Genomic DNA, 13,371 nt, shown 5'->3' with positions numbered 1-13,371 from the left:
CAAACAAGGCTCTCGTCTTCCCCCGACGTTTCCCATCCGCCCGCCCCCCCCTCCGCGTTTCCCATTCCGATAGGCTTTCTCGTTGGTGAGTGGCAGGAGCCAAACCAATCGGCTCGAACTGCCAAAAGAAAAAAGGTTGGGAGGCGGGGAAGACGCGCGGCTGAATCTGTCAAGGAGCGGAAGTGACAAGGGGCGGGGCTAAAAAGGGGAGCAAAGAAACCGTGCGTGATGAATCTGGGGCAGGGCGGCGGTGGCACCCCGTGAGACAGGAGTTAAGGTTTTCTGTGTTCAATTTCGGAAATAAGAGGCACCCTGGCTTAAGATCTGCTCTAATGCAATGGTCGCTTAGCGTGCTCTGTGCATGCTCAGAGGCACTCATTTATCCAACTTGCCTTTTGCCATTTATTTATTTTTAAGTGCAGGTGCAAAGTCCAGGAGTGGTGGGTACACCCTGGTGAACAAGGAAAAAGAGAAATGACAGCTATACAGGGCCAAAGGCTTGAACCTCTGATGCAGCCTTGAATAAACGAACCACAGTACTGTACTACCATGGGGCAATTCCCCACTGCCTTGAACTGCAGTTCCTGCCTATTAGCATACCACACACAGCATAAGTGTCGCCTGACAGGAAAGTTGACAGTTGTTCATCCCTTTAATTAAGGACTTGGCACAGCAAGATCCATGACCCAGCAAAGCAAAGCAAAGCAAAGATACAATAGGTGGTGACGTATCCAAAGAGGGGAAGAGAGTTGTAAAGATTCTGCTGCTGGCCTGCTTACTAATTCAGTTACATTCAACCCGTGTTTACTGAATTCAGCTGGCATTGAAGCCCGTAGCGGCTTGGAACCCAAATACCTGAAGGATCATCTCCCTATATGAACCTGCCCAGCTCCTCTACTTCCTGCCCCATTGTATCTCTTCAAAATCCCAACTTCTTTGTGCCCGAGCACCTTCCTGTTTATTGGGCCTCAGTCTCACAGGTCTCTCACTTGTGGTCTGCTGGCACAGGAAGGAGTCCTGCCTTCAGAACTGGCCTCATGCCACTGATAAGTCTTTTCCTGTGGCAACTGAACTGCCGCAGAATATTACTGCCCTGTGCCACCTTGCCTGGAAGTCTTAAGAGGCATCCATCCTATGCCCTTTATTGGGGGGGGGGAGCGTTATTGGGTTATTGTTTTTATTTTTATTATATATTTTGTGGGGGGTTTTGTTGATCTTTTCTGTGAATCACCCTGAGACATCTGGGTACAGTGGTACCTCGGGTTAAGAACTTAATTCGTTCTGGAGGTCCGTTCTTAACCAGAGGTACCACTTTAGCTAATGGGGCCTCCCGCTGCTGCCACGTGATTTCTGTTCTCATCCTGAAGCAAAGTTCTTAACCCTAGGTACTATTTCTGGGTTAGCAGCGTCTGTAACCTGAAGCGTCTGTAACCAGAGGCACCACTGTATAGGGCAGTAAATAAATTCAATAAATAATAATAATCACTTACCATTGGTGACCAATGGTATGCACAGGAACCGAAGTGGGGGGGGGGACTTGTGGGCCTGGGCCAACTGGCCCCAGTTGCCTCCACCCACCCACCGGGCAGCTCTGTAACTTTGCAGCATTACCAAGTTGCGTGAAAATGTAACCATGCTACAGGCCTGCTGCTCCCAGTCTATCCCCCACCAGTGTCTATGAAAAAGGACCCAAGTGGGCTACCTCTTGCACGTTGCTCTGCTGTTCCACTTCTAAGATCCCAGTGATGTCTCTGTCATGTCGTGTGGGTGGCTGTCAAAGGATAGCTTTCATGGGGTTGTTGGCCTAGATTCTTTATCGTGTTCCGCACAAACAAAACAGAGCCAACAGCAAGCTCTCCTCCCTAAGTTCCAACACTCCCAACCTCAAAAGTAGGCCTTCTTCTACCTTGAAGAGACAATATCACCATATATGACTGTCTTCAGTCTTCTCTTGCTGCTTAAAATATATATATATATAAAATATAGAGCGACTAAGCCTAGCAACCGCTTTTATTTGCTTGTAGTTTTGTAGCAGTTCCCTATCTTTTGACAGGCATTCTTTTGTTTTATAACATTTACTTATAACAAAAGCTATAAGTAAAAAAAAAAAGTATCCAACTGACCGCCCACCTTCTTCCACTTTATTTCATTATCATTTATATAGTGTTTATAAGATCTGAAGTGCTAAGTGCTTGGTAAAATCTGCCCCAAAGTCAAGCTGTGTTCCACTATTCCCCCCCCCCAGCACAGATTACATCAACATGAAAGCTGAAAGAGAAACATACTTTACAGCTAATTGAAGGAGGATAATCTGCAGAACCTGGGGTGGGGAGGGAGGTCACAGACTTTGCTTTTTTGCCACTCTAGCTCAAGGCAGATGAAACATTAAAAAAAAATCACAGCCAGTGAGCTCAGCTTGGCACCCCCCACAGCTTGGTGCCCCACACAATTGCACAATGCACCCATCCTGTAGCAGTATGACAAGTGTCTCAATGTTACAATTATTTTAGTATCAGCACCATATTCATTTATTTGCCCAGGCGCTTTAAAGTTTGGTTTCTGTTGTTGTTTAGTCGTGTCCGACTCTTTGTGACCCCATGGACCAGAGCATGCCAGGCACTCCTGTCTTCCACTTCCTCCCGCAGTTTGGCCAAACTCATGTTGGTAGCTTCAAGAACACTGTCCAACCATCTCGTCCTCTGTCGTCCCCTTCTCCTTGTGCCCTCAATCTTTCCCAACATCAGGGCCTTTTCCAGGGAGTCTTCTCTTCTCACAAGGTGGCCAAAGTATTGGAGCCTCAGCTTCAGGATCTGTCCTTCTAGTGATCACTCAGGGCTGATTTCCTTCAGAATGGATAGGTTTGATCTTCTTGCAGCCCATGGGACTCTCAAGAGTCTCCTCCAGCACCATAATTCAAAAGCATAAATTCTTCAGCAATCAGCCTCCTTTATGGTCCAACTCCATGGACAAAGACAACAGGCATATAAAAGTTTGGTTTCTAGTCTGTTTTAAACTGCATCCAGTGTTTTTATTTATGTTGTGTTGTCTTTAATTAGAAATTAATAATAATAATAATAATAATAATAATAATAATAATAATAATAATAAACCTTCAATACGAAGGGCACAGGGATGGGAAGCAGAGCTTGCACTGTAGCATGGTAAAGGATGGAGGGAGATTTTTGGTTTGTTATTGTTCTTATTATATGCCCTTTTTGGTTTTATTCTGTAATAAATAAAAGAATAATAACAAAAGAAAAGAGGGGACATGCCAGAATTTAGGGTCGCGGGTGGGAGAGAACCCGTGATTGAAATCAACACTGCAAGTTCTGCATACAGGGCTGCCCCAGTGCATTTTGTTGCCTGCGGCAGATCTGCAAATGGCATACACACCCCAGTCAAAGTGCGTAGCATCAGAGGTGAACTTGGCACCTGAGGCAGAACATCCCACAAGCACCTCTCCCCTTCTGTGGCAGTAGGAATACAAGACATCAAATAGCCATGTGCTCTCCTTTTATGACATCCAAAAATCAGCTGCCACCTCACTCTGCCTAATGGCGAGTTCCCCGACTGCTCAGGGACGGCAGCAGGTATGCCTTGGTCACATCGTGTCTTCATGGTGCCATCAAACTGCATCAACCCTGGTCATGGACACCAGCCATGAGACAGCAGGAGACGCCCTGGTCAGGTGGAGCAGCTCACATTTCTCATGTGTCTCCACCCCCATTGTTCAGCCCAGACACTGAGGTTCAGCTCCAAGGGCCTTCTGGTGGTTCCCTCACTGCGAGAAGCGAAGTTACAGGGAACCAGATAGAGGGCCTTCTCAGCAGTGGCGCCCGCCCTGTGGAACGCCCTCCCATCAGATGTCAAAGGCAAAAAACAACTACCAGACTTTTAGAAGACATCTGAAGGCAGCCCTGTTTAGGGAAGCTTTTAATATCTGAAGGACTATTGTATTTAAATATTTTGTTGGAAGCCTCCAAGAGCGGCTGGGGAAGCCCAGCTAGATGGGTGGGATGAAATTATTATTATTATTATTATTATTATTATTATTATTATTATTATTATTATTATTATCTCCCCTCCTACCCAAGGAATCCTACAATATATTCTCTGGGGCTTGATCAGGTCAGCTCTCCCGCTCTTCCTCTGTCCTCCCCACCTCCCCTTCTCAACATAAAACATTTTGTGCCTCTACAACTCTCAGCTATACAGACTCACACTGTCTCCCCATATCCTGCATTCTTTAGAAACCCTTTAATCTCTCTCTTTATCGTTTCAACCACCATCAGCATTGTGTAAGCCCACAGATTTCTGTCGTCTGGGGTTACTTAAAAAAAAAAAAAAGCCATTTGCTATTAAAATCACAAATGCATATACTTCTGGATTTCTAGGTCATTGCCTGTGGATGCAGAAGCCACTATCTACTATATTATTTTTGGGTGTCCCCGTCTTGCTTACGTGCTGAGAGACTCAACCACCCAAATTCGCTATTAGAGGACCTGCATTGAAATTGCTGGCATTAGGGATGAGTGAAGCTGTCAATTTCAGTTTCTAATTTCTGAGATCCTAAATTCAGTTCGTCACGTGTATACACGTTAGTGATGTTAAAGTCATGAAAATTCATCAGCTTTCTGGTATGGATATCTCCTAATACACGTTTCCATGCAATTTTGCTCAATAGACACATTTTTGCAATACGCTCTCCCCCGAAATGACACGCTTTTGTATGCAGTTTTCACTATTATGTGAATTTTCACAGACACTTTATTCCAGTATATATGTTTTTGGACAGATTAGTTGGCTGTAGAACTGCAGCGCAAAATCTGGAGAAGTTGAATTTCTAAGGATGGGTGCTGTTTCAGTCCACATATTGTTTTGGAAAGTGCAAATTAGGGAGATTTATCTTTAAATGCAAATTAACTCAAATTTCTCTCCCATCCCTAGTTGGAATATCCCTTACAAGGAGCATCCCTGTTCAAAATGCCAGCCAGCCCCTCCCCTAGAAAACTCCATTCCGTTCCTTGTCCATTTGGGAGAGAGGGGTCACTATTGCAAACCTTGGTGTTCTCCTAAGTATACTAATGTCTCCTCTCTTGCTTCTGAGTGGCTATGTAACTGTCGGCACTCACTGCCTCCATTTGCTATGACGATAGTGTACGGAATCTGTACCCTATTCCAATTTGTATTCCATTCATTCAATGTTTATCCCAACCACCCTCCAAAAGAGCTCAGGGAAGCAAACACACTTGTGGTAAGGGTAAAGGGTAAAGGGACCCCTGACCATTAGGTCCAGTCGCGGACGACTCTGGGGTTGCAGCACTCATCTTGCTTTACTGGCCGAGGGAGCGAGCATACAGGTTCCAGGTCATGTGGCAGCATGACTAAGCCACTTCTGGCGAACCAGAGCAACGCACGGAAACACCGTTTACCTTCCCGCCAGAGCGGTACCTATTTATCTACTTGCACTTTGATGTGCTTTCAAACTGCTAGGTTGGAAGAGGCCTGCCTCTTTGATTTGCACAAGTACTCAACCACAATTTTTTTTTAAATGCCTACTATCTAGTTGAAGTGCAAACACATTTTTAATCACCACTAAATGATTTCATCGATCTAGCTGATTAATGGGGCTAAATTCAACAGACCTTATTATGTTATGTAAATGGGAGTTGCAAGTCATTGCATTAGCGGAACAACTTCTGCTTGTGCAACAGAATTTCATCTCCCTGCACTGCCCCCCTGCCCCAAATCTTATCTGGGAATCTCCCGAAGCCCCCTGAACAGATCAGGAGTGATGTGCAGTGACTTAGATGGATGCAACTCTAGGTAACTAACCTTTACTAAGCAACCTGAAGTATATTCTTAAAGTCATCTGGGCAAGGATTGCACCACTGTTCTGTACATCTCCAAACACACGAGGGGCATGCAAGAAATGTGTAAGAATTAAGATCCTCAGGACTGCAGATCCTGGGTTAGATTCTGCATCCTGTAGTATGTCACATAGGCATGAACTGATGCCATGAGCTATTTTCCTCCACCACCACCACCACACCGAAGCATTTCCGTTGCTCATTGCCCGCATTAAGTTACAGCCGTCACATTTCTCACAGCAATTCAGTCTCATGTAACCTTCCACCTAAATTTCACGATTGGCAACTGATGTTCTGTTTTCCACTATCGCAGTCTAGGATCTTTACTAGGATCCTCCCACAGAATTATACATTTCTGTCAAAACTGAGCCTACGCACCTGCTTCATTATCATTCCATGTCGCTCTGCCAAAAAAGGAAAAAAAGGGGAAAAAACCAAGCCGAAGTATTCGACGCATCCAAGAGCCCAACCGGATTAGGACTCGGAGTTCGTTCGGCACGGCATGAAAAGAAAAACACGGCATTCCTAGCATGCCAGATAGCGCACAGGATGAAAATTAAAAAAGATGGCTACAATTAAGATGCTTGGCGCTCTTCTGGTACATGGGGGCCAGAGCAGCAAATGACAGCACTTGTGCGGCTCCTCGCCTTATTATGTCTCCTTGCAGATCCCTTCTGGAGCCAGATCCGCTGCTCCGCCATGTTCCGAAAGCCATATAAACAAACACACACTTAAGAAGCGGAGAGCCCTGGGAATATTATTGCAATGTTTGTTATTTATACAGAGCTTTCAGCACGCACCGCACTTGGTAGAAAAAGCATAGCCGGCAGAACACAGCCCCCCGAGGACCCCAGAATTTAAGTGATATGGAAAATAGGGGGGGCAGGGGAGTCAGAGGCCGAGGGAACATTATGAGAATTATGACTACACGAGATCGTAAAGTCAGTTTACTGCAGAGGTGAGGGGGGGGGCTCTCCTCCTCCAAATCCCATCAGCCCCAGCCAACCGAGTTGTGGTCCAGTGACATCTGAAGGGCCGCAGGTTCCCAACCTTCGTTTTACCGAATAACTTATGACCTACCAGGCCAAAGCAAAGGCAACCCTCTGGCCTGGCACCTGCCTACCTGACAAGGGAAGCAGCAAAAAGGCAAAGGTTTGCTAGGTTCCCGATAGGACTGCATTTATTGCAAGGGTTTTTGGCCACCTTTCGGCAACACAATGCACTCAGCATGGCTATGCATGGCTGCACTTGGTTTCTTGGGAAAGTAGGTAAAGGTGTCCTGTGATCACATACACAAGCGCACGCACACACACACACGCACAAAGTATATGCAGTTACCACGGCTGTAGCTAGGGGGTGGTGAGGTGGGCCCCCGCCAGGGGTGCAGGCAATTGGGGGGGGCGCGCAAAATCGGCTAAAAATATGTCCATAAATATAAATATTGATTATTGACTGATAAGAAATGGTTTTATATAGAGAGTGAATTGAATTTGGGGGGGGGGGTTGGAGGAGAGGCGGAAAGAAGAGCTAATTTGTCCGTGGCTAGGTGGCGCAATCTGGACGGTTTTGCAAGGGGCGCAAGATCACCTAGCTACGGCTCTGGCAGTTACCCAAAGCATTAAGAAGAAAATAAATGGAAACCCATATTAAATATACCATAGTATGTCAGGTTACCAGTTATGGTTAAGGAGGAAGTAAACTTAGGCCCCTTCTGCAGTAAACATTTAAAGCAATATCACACCACAGGGGCCGCTCTTCCCTACCGCCCGAGGCAAAACAGGAAGCCTCACTTATCAGGATCATGCAGAGGCTTCTCCTTGCTTCTCCAGTGGCGGCAGCGGTGGGCAGGGCCCTGTCCCGCCACCTTAAACACCCATGGCTTCCCCCAAGAAATCCTGATAAGTGTTGTTTGTTAAAGGGGCCGAGAGTTGTCACGAGACCCCCCATTCCCCTCACGTAGCTACAATTCGCAGAGCAGTTCAAGAACCAACGCCTCTTTCCAAGGAACTCTGGGAATTGCAGCTCTGTGAAGGGAACAGGGGTCTCCTAAGAACCCTCCAGCACCCTTAACAAACCAAAGTTCCCAGGATTCTTTGGGGGAAGCCGTAACTGCTTAAAGTGGTAGGAAACTGATGGGGCCTTCTATATGTGTAGGGATGGAGGGATATATCACCAGCTAAACTTCACGATAGGCTGATATAGCATGATGTCTAAAATAAAGATGGAGCTATGTAGAGGCATTGGCTGGCTTCACGGTTTCCCCCGCATTGTGATTTTTGCATAACACACATAATGATTTGCGATATATTGCCAGGTCAAAAATTATGAAACCAATATCACAATACAGTATGGACTTCAAACCAGTTTTGGACAATATACTGATATTTGTTGTTCAGTCATTCAGTCGTGTCCGACTCTTCGTGACCCCATGGACCAGAGCACGCCAGGCACGCCTATCCTCCACTGCCTCTCGCAGTTTGGCCAAACTCATGCTAGTGGCTTCGAGAACACTGTCCAACCATCTCATCCTCTGCCGTCCCCTTCTCCTAGTGCCCTCCATCTTTCCCAACATCAGGGTCTTTTCTAGGGAGTCTTCTCTTCTCATGAGGTGGCCAAAGTACTGGAGCCTCAACTTCAGGACCTGTCCTTCTAGTGAGCACTCAGGGCTGATTTATCGCCCAGCAGTAACAATGACCAAGCACTTAAACTGCTCTAGAACCCAAACCTGCCACCAGAGAATGACCAGATCAGACGTATGTCCCATTTTCCTCCCATTACCATCTTTATTTAGCTTGGTTAGCCACACCACAGCATCAGGTAATTTGCCAGAGGGAAAAGGAGAGGGTTTGGCTTTCCCCCGATATTACAGTGGCAGAGCACAGCGATGGCCAACATACCTGTACTGAACTCTGTGTTTGCTCCTGTTATTCTATTTTGATTTATATTCCACCACACATGACTCCAGAAAGCCCTCAGGGCAGTCAGCTAATCTGCATCACTGCAGCCTCGCCCTTACTATATTTAGTGTTCTCTCTCCCTCTCTTTCACACACACACACACACACACACACACACACACACATGCAAATGCTGGCTAAGACAAGACGTTTTTCAACATGTCAAATTTTTGCCCATGGGCTTCGCTTATTTCAGTACCAAGTCCAAGAGCAACAGCTGAGTAATTGAAATGTTAGTATCAAACTCCTCCTCCCCCCACTATTTTCTGCATGGGCTCCTCTCAGATTATCTAGGCAGATATCCCTAGATTTGGGTTGCTATGGAAAAAGCACCTTCGAGATGATAGAAAGGTATAATCCCCAGGAAATGGTCATCTAAATGGCACAATATTATTCTAACTCAGTACCCATTCATTTCATTTGCTTCTGCACAAGCCAGGCTGGCCCAAGATTTGACCGTGGGCTGGTTTGTTTTCTGCTGCCCTTGGTGAATTAAATGTTTGCCTACTATGGGTGGAGTATAGTGGGGATACTAAGTGGAGTATGAGCATGGGGAATGAGATCCATACACAAACAGGACTTCCCCCTCCCCTCCCCGAACACACCCCCTAAACCTGTTCTGAGGGTTCCTCCAACCCTTTCCGAGCAGAGTGCAGCTTGTTCTGCACACAGAACAACTTAGTTGAATCTCACTCTCTTATTGTATGCTGGCCAATATACCAGTGGCTCATTAAATGACCCGAAGCTTTTTCACATGTTACGATTGCTTTACAGCTTTCCCTGGTTAAACTGCCCAGATGGCCTGGGTAGATTGATCTGCCCCAACTTGGTATTATTGTTCTTATGTTTCCCCACCCCCTCTGTATCTAGAACCCCTTTACTTCTCCCATTCTCGATGTGTTAGTGTCAGTATCGGTGATTGTACTTTGGTGGTTTATTCCTTTGTAGCTAATCCTGTTGAGATCTGGGAGGAGGAGGAGTAGGTATCTCTCTGTCACTCTCAGTTGTGTTCCGGAGGTCCTAGTCTTGTGTTGTCTTTTTACCTGATCCACATCCAGAAATGGACCGTCTAGGAAGCTGGAGCCCCAGCAGTAGACTTTCAGCGGCAGCATCAGTAACATAGGAACATAAGAAGGGCCTGCTGGATCAAGCCAATGTAGTAGCTAGTTCATCAAGGCAGCAGCGGGGCTGTGTGGGCACCATGGCAGGAGTGCCAGGTTGGTTTTGCTGTTGTCCCCACACTCCACCAGCCTTACGGTCTCCTCACTCCTCTAGGGCTGTTGGGAGAATTCTAATGGAAAAAGGAAGCGGAAATTGCAGCAGTTCACATGTTTCTTTGGGAAATCACAATCAGTGTTCAATTACAATTTTGCACCATTGGGGCTGTTTTTTTAAGTCTGCAAACAATGCACAAGGAGTGACTTCTCTTTACACCGCTCCGGGATTTCCGTTAGATTGAAGCGAATGCAAGTTACATACGTTGCAAAAATAGTTATGAAACTTTCGTGAAACGGCAGGCACTGGCAGGGGAACGGAAACAGCACCGATTGTGGGGAATGCAGGTCAGGGCGGAAGCTACAGCCTCCCCCATATTAAGCTGTAGCAACGCTGTTGCTGGGAGGCTTTTGTTGTGACCCCGCCCCACTGGGTTACCTGTCCCTGCCCAAACCGTCTCCTTCATCTCAGCCTGATTCAACCACCCAGTCATCGTTCTTCTGCAGCTGCTCAAACTCTGTTCAAACAATCAATAAAGGTGAAGGTGCTTTGACACGAAAGTGTGGTTTGGATGTGAATTTAGCTGACTGGATAGACCAGGCGTGGTGAAACAGTTTCAGCTTAAGCGTTGCCCTTCCTTCCGGGGGGGCACCTGTGAGTGGCAGGCAGAGCAAGAGGCAAAAGTGAACAAAGCAAGGAATCTACATTTTAACTGTGTAGTGTACACTAGTTTCTACACACACACACACACACACCCCTCTCCATCCTCAATCCTGTCAGGCAAGAGGCATGATAACAATTCAAGGATGCATCCCAGCCAGGTAAAAGCATTTGAGGAGGGCGCAAAGCAGGCTGGCGAAAGGCGTGGTCTGGGAAGAAGGATGTGTGTGTGTGTGTGTGTGTGTGTGTAAGAGTCTATACAGTCAGACAGAAAAGTCTGAAAAGCTGCATTCAGCTCCCGGGCCTCAGGGTCCCCCACCCGAGTGAGACGCACAACCTTTAAAATATGCCCTTGTGAGTTCCTTCCAAAGTTTTTCCACTTCCCCAACATAGAAAAAAGGCCACACGTTTGGTAAGTTGAAAATGGTTGACATAAAAACTCTCTGAAGATCAGATTCATGTGCATTTCCGTACAGCATTCAGAAAGGTTGCACAAGCGGTAAAGCTTGGCTTAGGTCCAAAGCACTGAAAGTTTCTAAATTATTGGTATAGGAACACAAGGAATGGCTTTTGAGAGCCATGCAGCTATGCCTCTTCACACACTGATTTCAACAGGAAGACTGAGGGGAAGAAAGGCTTGATTACACAGTCCCTTCCCAAGGCAAGCTAAGCCTGGCAGGACAGCTTACTCTATGGTTTTAACCCACTCGTGTACTAATTTGACTTAAGCATGTTGGTTATCTGAGACTGGTTATCCCATAATAACCATGTCACCAACAGTGGAAAGGAGAACCGTGAACAAACAAACAAACAGACAGTGATGGCAGCAGAAATGGATTAGTATGCTGAGGTCTGCCAGACAGGATGGAGAGATATAAAAAGAAGGAACCGGTCTATGCCATATGAAAATGAGTAGCTATGAAGAGAGAAACCCAGAAACAATCATGTCACAAAACATGTGGTTTGTATCTAAGCTTCTTTGTATGGCATTTTATACTGAAGGAAATGACTGTGGAGAGAGAGCAAGCGCTGCTTGTTTGCGAGAACTAGGTCCCAGGTTGTATAACAAAAACACGTCCTTGAGTTAATTGAGTTTCCACTAGGCCCAGTTAAAGAGATGTGGTCACGCATATCACGCACTGTGATATTAGTGACCACAAATTATCGGTTTCGTGTTGTGCTGTAATACATTCCCAGGATTCTTTGCTGTGTTAAGTCTTTTATATTAGGTCTTCAGCACAAGGACAAATAGTGGCAATTCTTGCAAACGTAAAAAAATTAATTTGATCGAGATATTTCTTCCAATCCAACCTTGGATTACAGAAGCCAGTCAATTACAGGATTACATAAACCAGCAAGAGAGTAAAAAAAAACAGGTGGTGATTGTTGTGGGAAATAACAATAGAAACTCAGAATAAGCAAAAATAATAGTCCTGTTTGGGTCTGCTCCTCGTGTGCTATCTCCATGCAGAACGTCCCAGGTTCAGCTCCCAGTTGAAGCTGGGAAATACCCCCTGGTTAACTGCTGCTGTTCAAGATATGCAATTCTGATCTAGACCCCTATTTCACAGGGTTGTATGTCATGCAAAGAGGATCCATGACTGGAGGAGGCTCCCATTTCAGAGCTCAGCCTCCAACTAGCGGAAGGAGAAGACGACAGATTTTAGTGCACTTTTTCTCACACACTGTGCTCGCAGGCAGGGTTTACATGCAAGCACAAAATCTGGATATGGAGGCAGAAATGGAGAGCAGCCACCAGGTCAAATAGCCTACCACAGACCTACAGGTGAAACTCGAAAAATTAGAATATCGTGGGAAAGTCCATTTATGTAAGCAATTGTTTTCATTAGCTACTGGAGTTTGATATATGAGATAGACTCATGACATGCAAAGCGAGATATATCAAGCCTTTGTTATAATTGTGATGATTATGGCGTACAGCTGATGAAAACCCCAAAGTTGAAATTGTTAATTTGGGGTTCTCATCAGCTGTGCGCCATAATCATCACAATTATAACAAATAAAGGCTTGACATATCTCGCTTTGCATGTCACGAGTCTATCTCATATATTAGTTTCACCTTTTAAGTTGAATTACTGAAAGAAATGAACCTTTCCACGATATTCTAATTTTTCGAGTTTCACCTGTACATAACCTGAGGCGTATTAAGACAAGCACAACCCCACCATCTCTAGGAAATTTATCGAGCTCCTGGAAGGTCCCAATGCCTGGCTCATGGGCTACATTTCTGAGTCACAGGTTGTGCAGGCCTGTTTATAACTGGTTCCTACATGTGGGAGTTCCCAGAATGCTTTGCTTTTGAGTTCTGGCACCAAACATAATTTGGCAGAGCGCCAACCCGAGCTTCCCACTTGCTGAGCTTCAGCATAAAACGATCTGAACAATCACAAGGCTGGTAGCAGGTGGCCTGATGTCACCCATTACAACCCATGACGCCACCCATCGCAACCCAGTTTGGAAGCCAAGCACCATCAAATAATTGCACATAAGTAGAGATACACCGATGATTACCTTGGCTGTTATGTGACTAAGTGTGAGATGCGTCATATGAACTGATCCCCTGCATCACTCCTCCTTATAATCACTGTGACCAGAATAGAGAACACCTAACCTAAATGGTACTATCACTGAATGTGCCCAAATAAGATG

Source organism: Lacerta agilis, chromosome 1 (genome assembly GCF_009819535.1).
Source record: "Lacerta agilis isolate rLacAgi1 chromosome 1, rLacAgi1.pri, whole genome shotgun sequence".
Lineage (NCBI taxonomy): Eukaryota > Metazoa > Chordata > Lepidosauria > Squamata > Lacertidae > Lacerta > Lacerta agilis.
The sequence above is the reverse complement of the archived record's forward strand: the minus strand, read 5'-3'. Positions refer to the sequence as shown.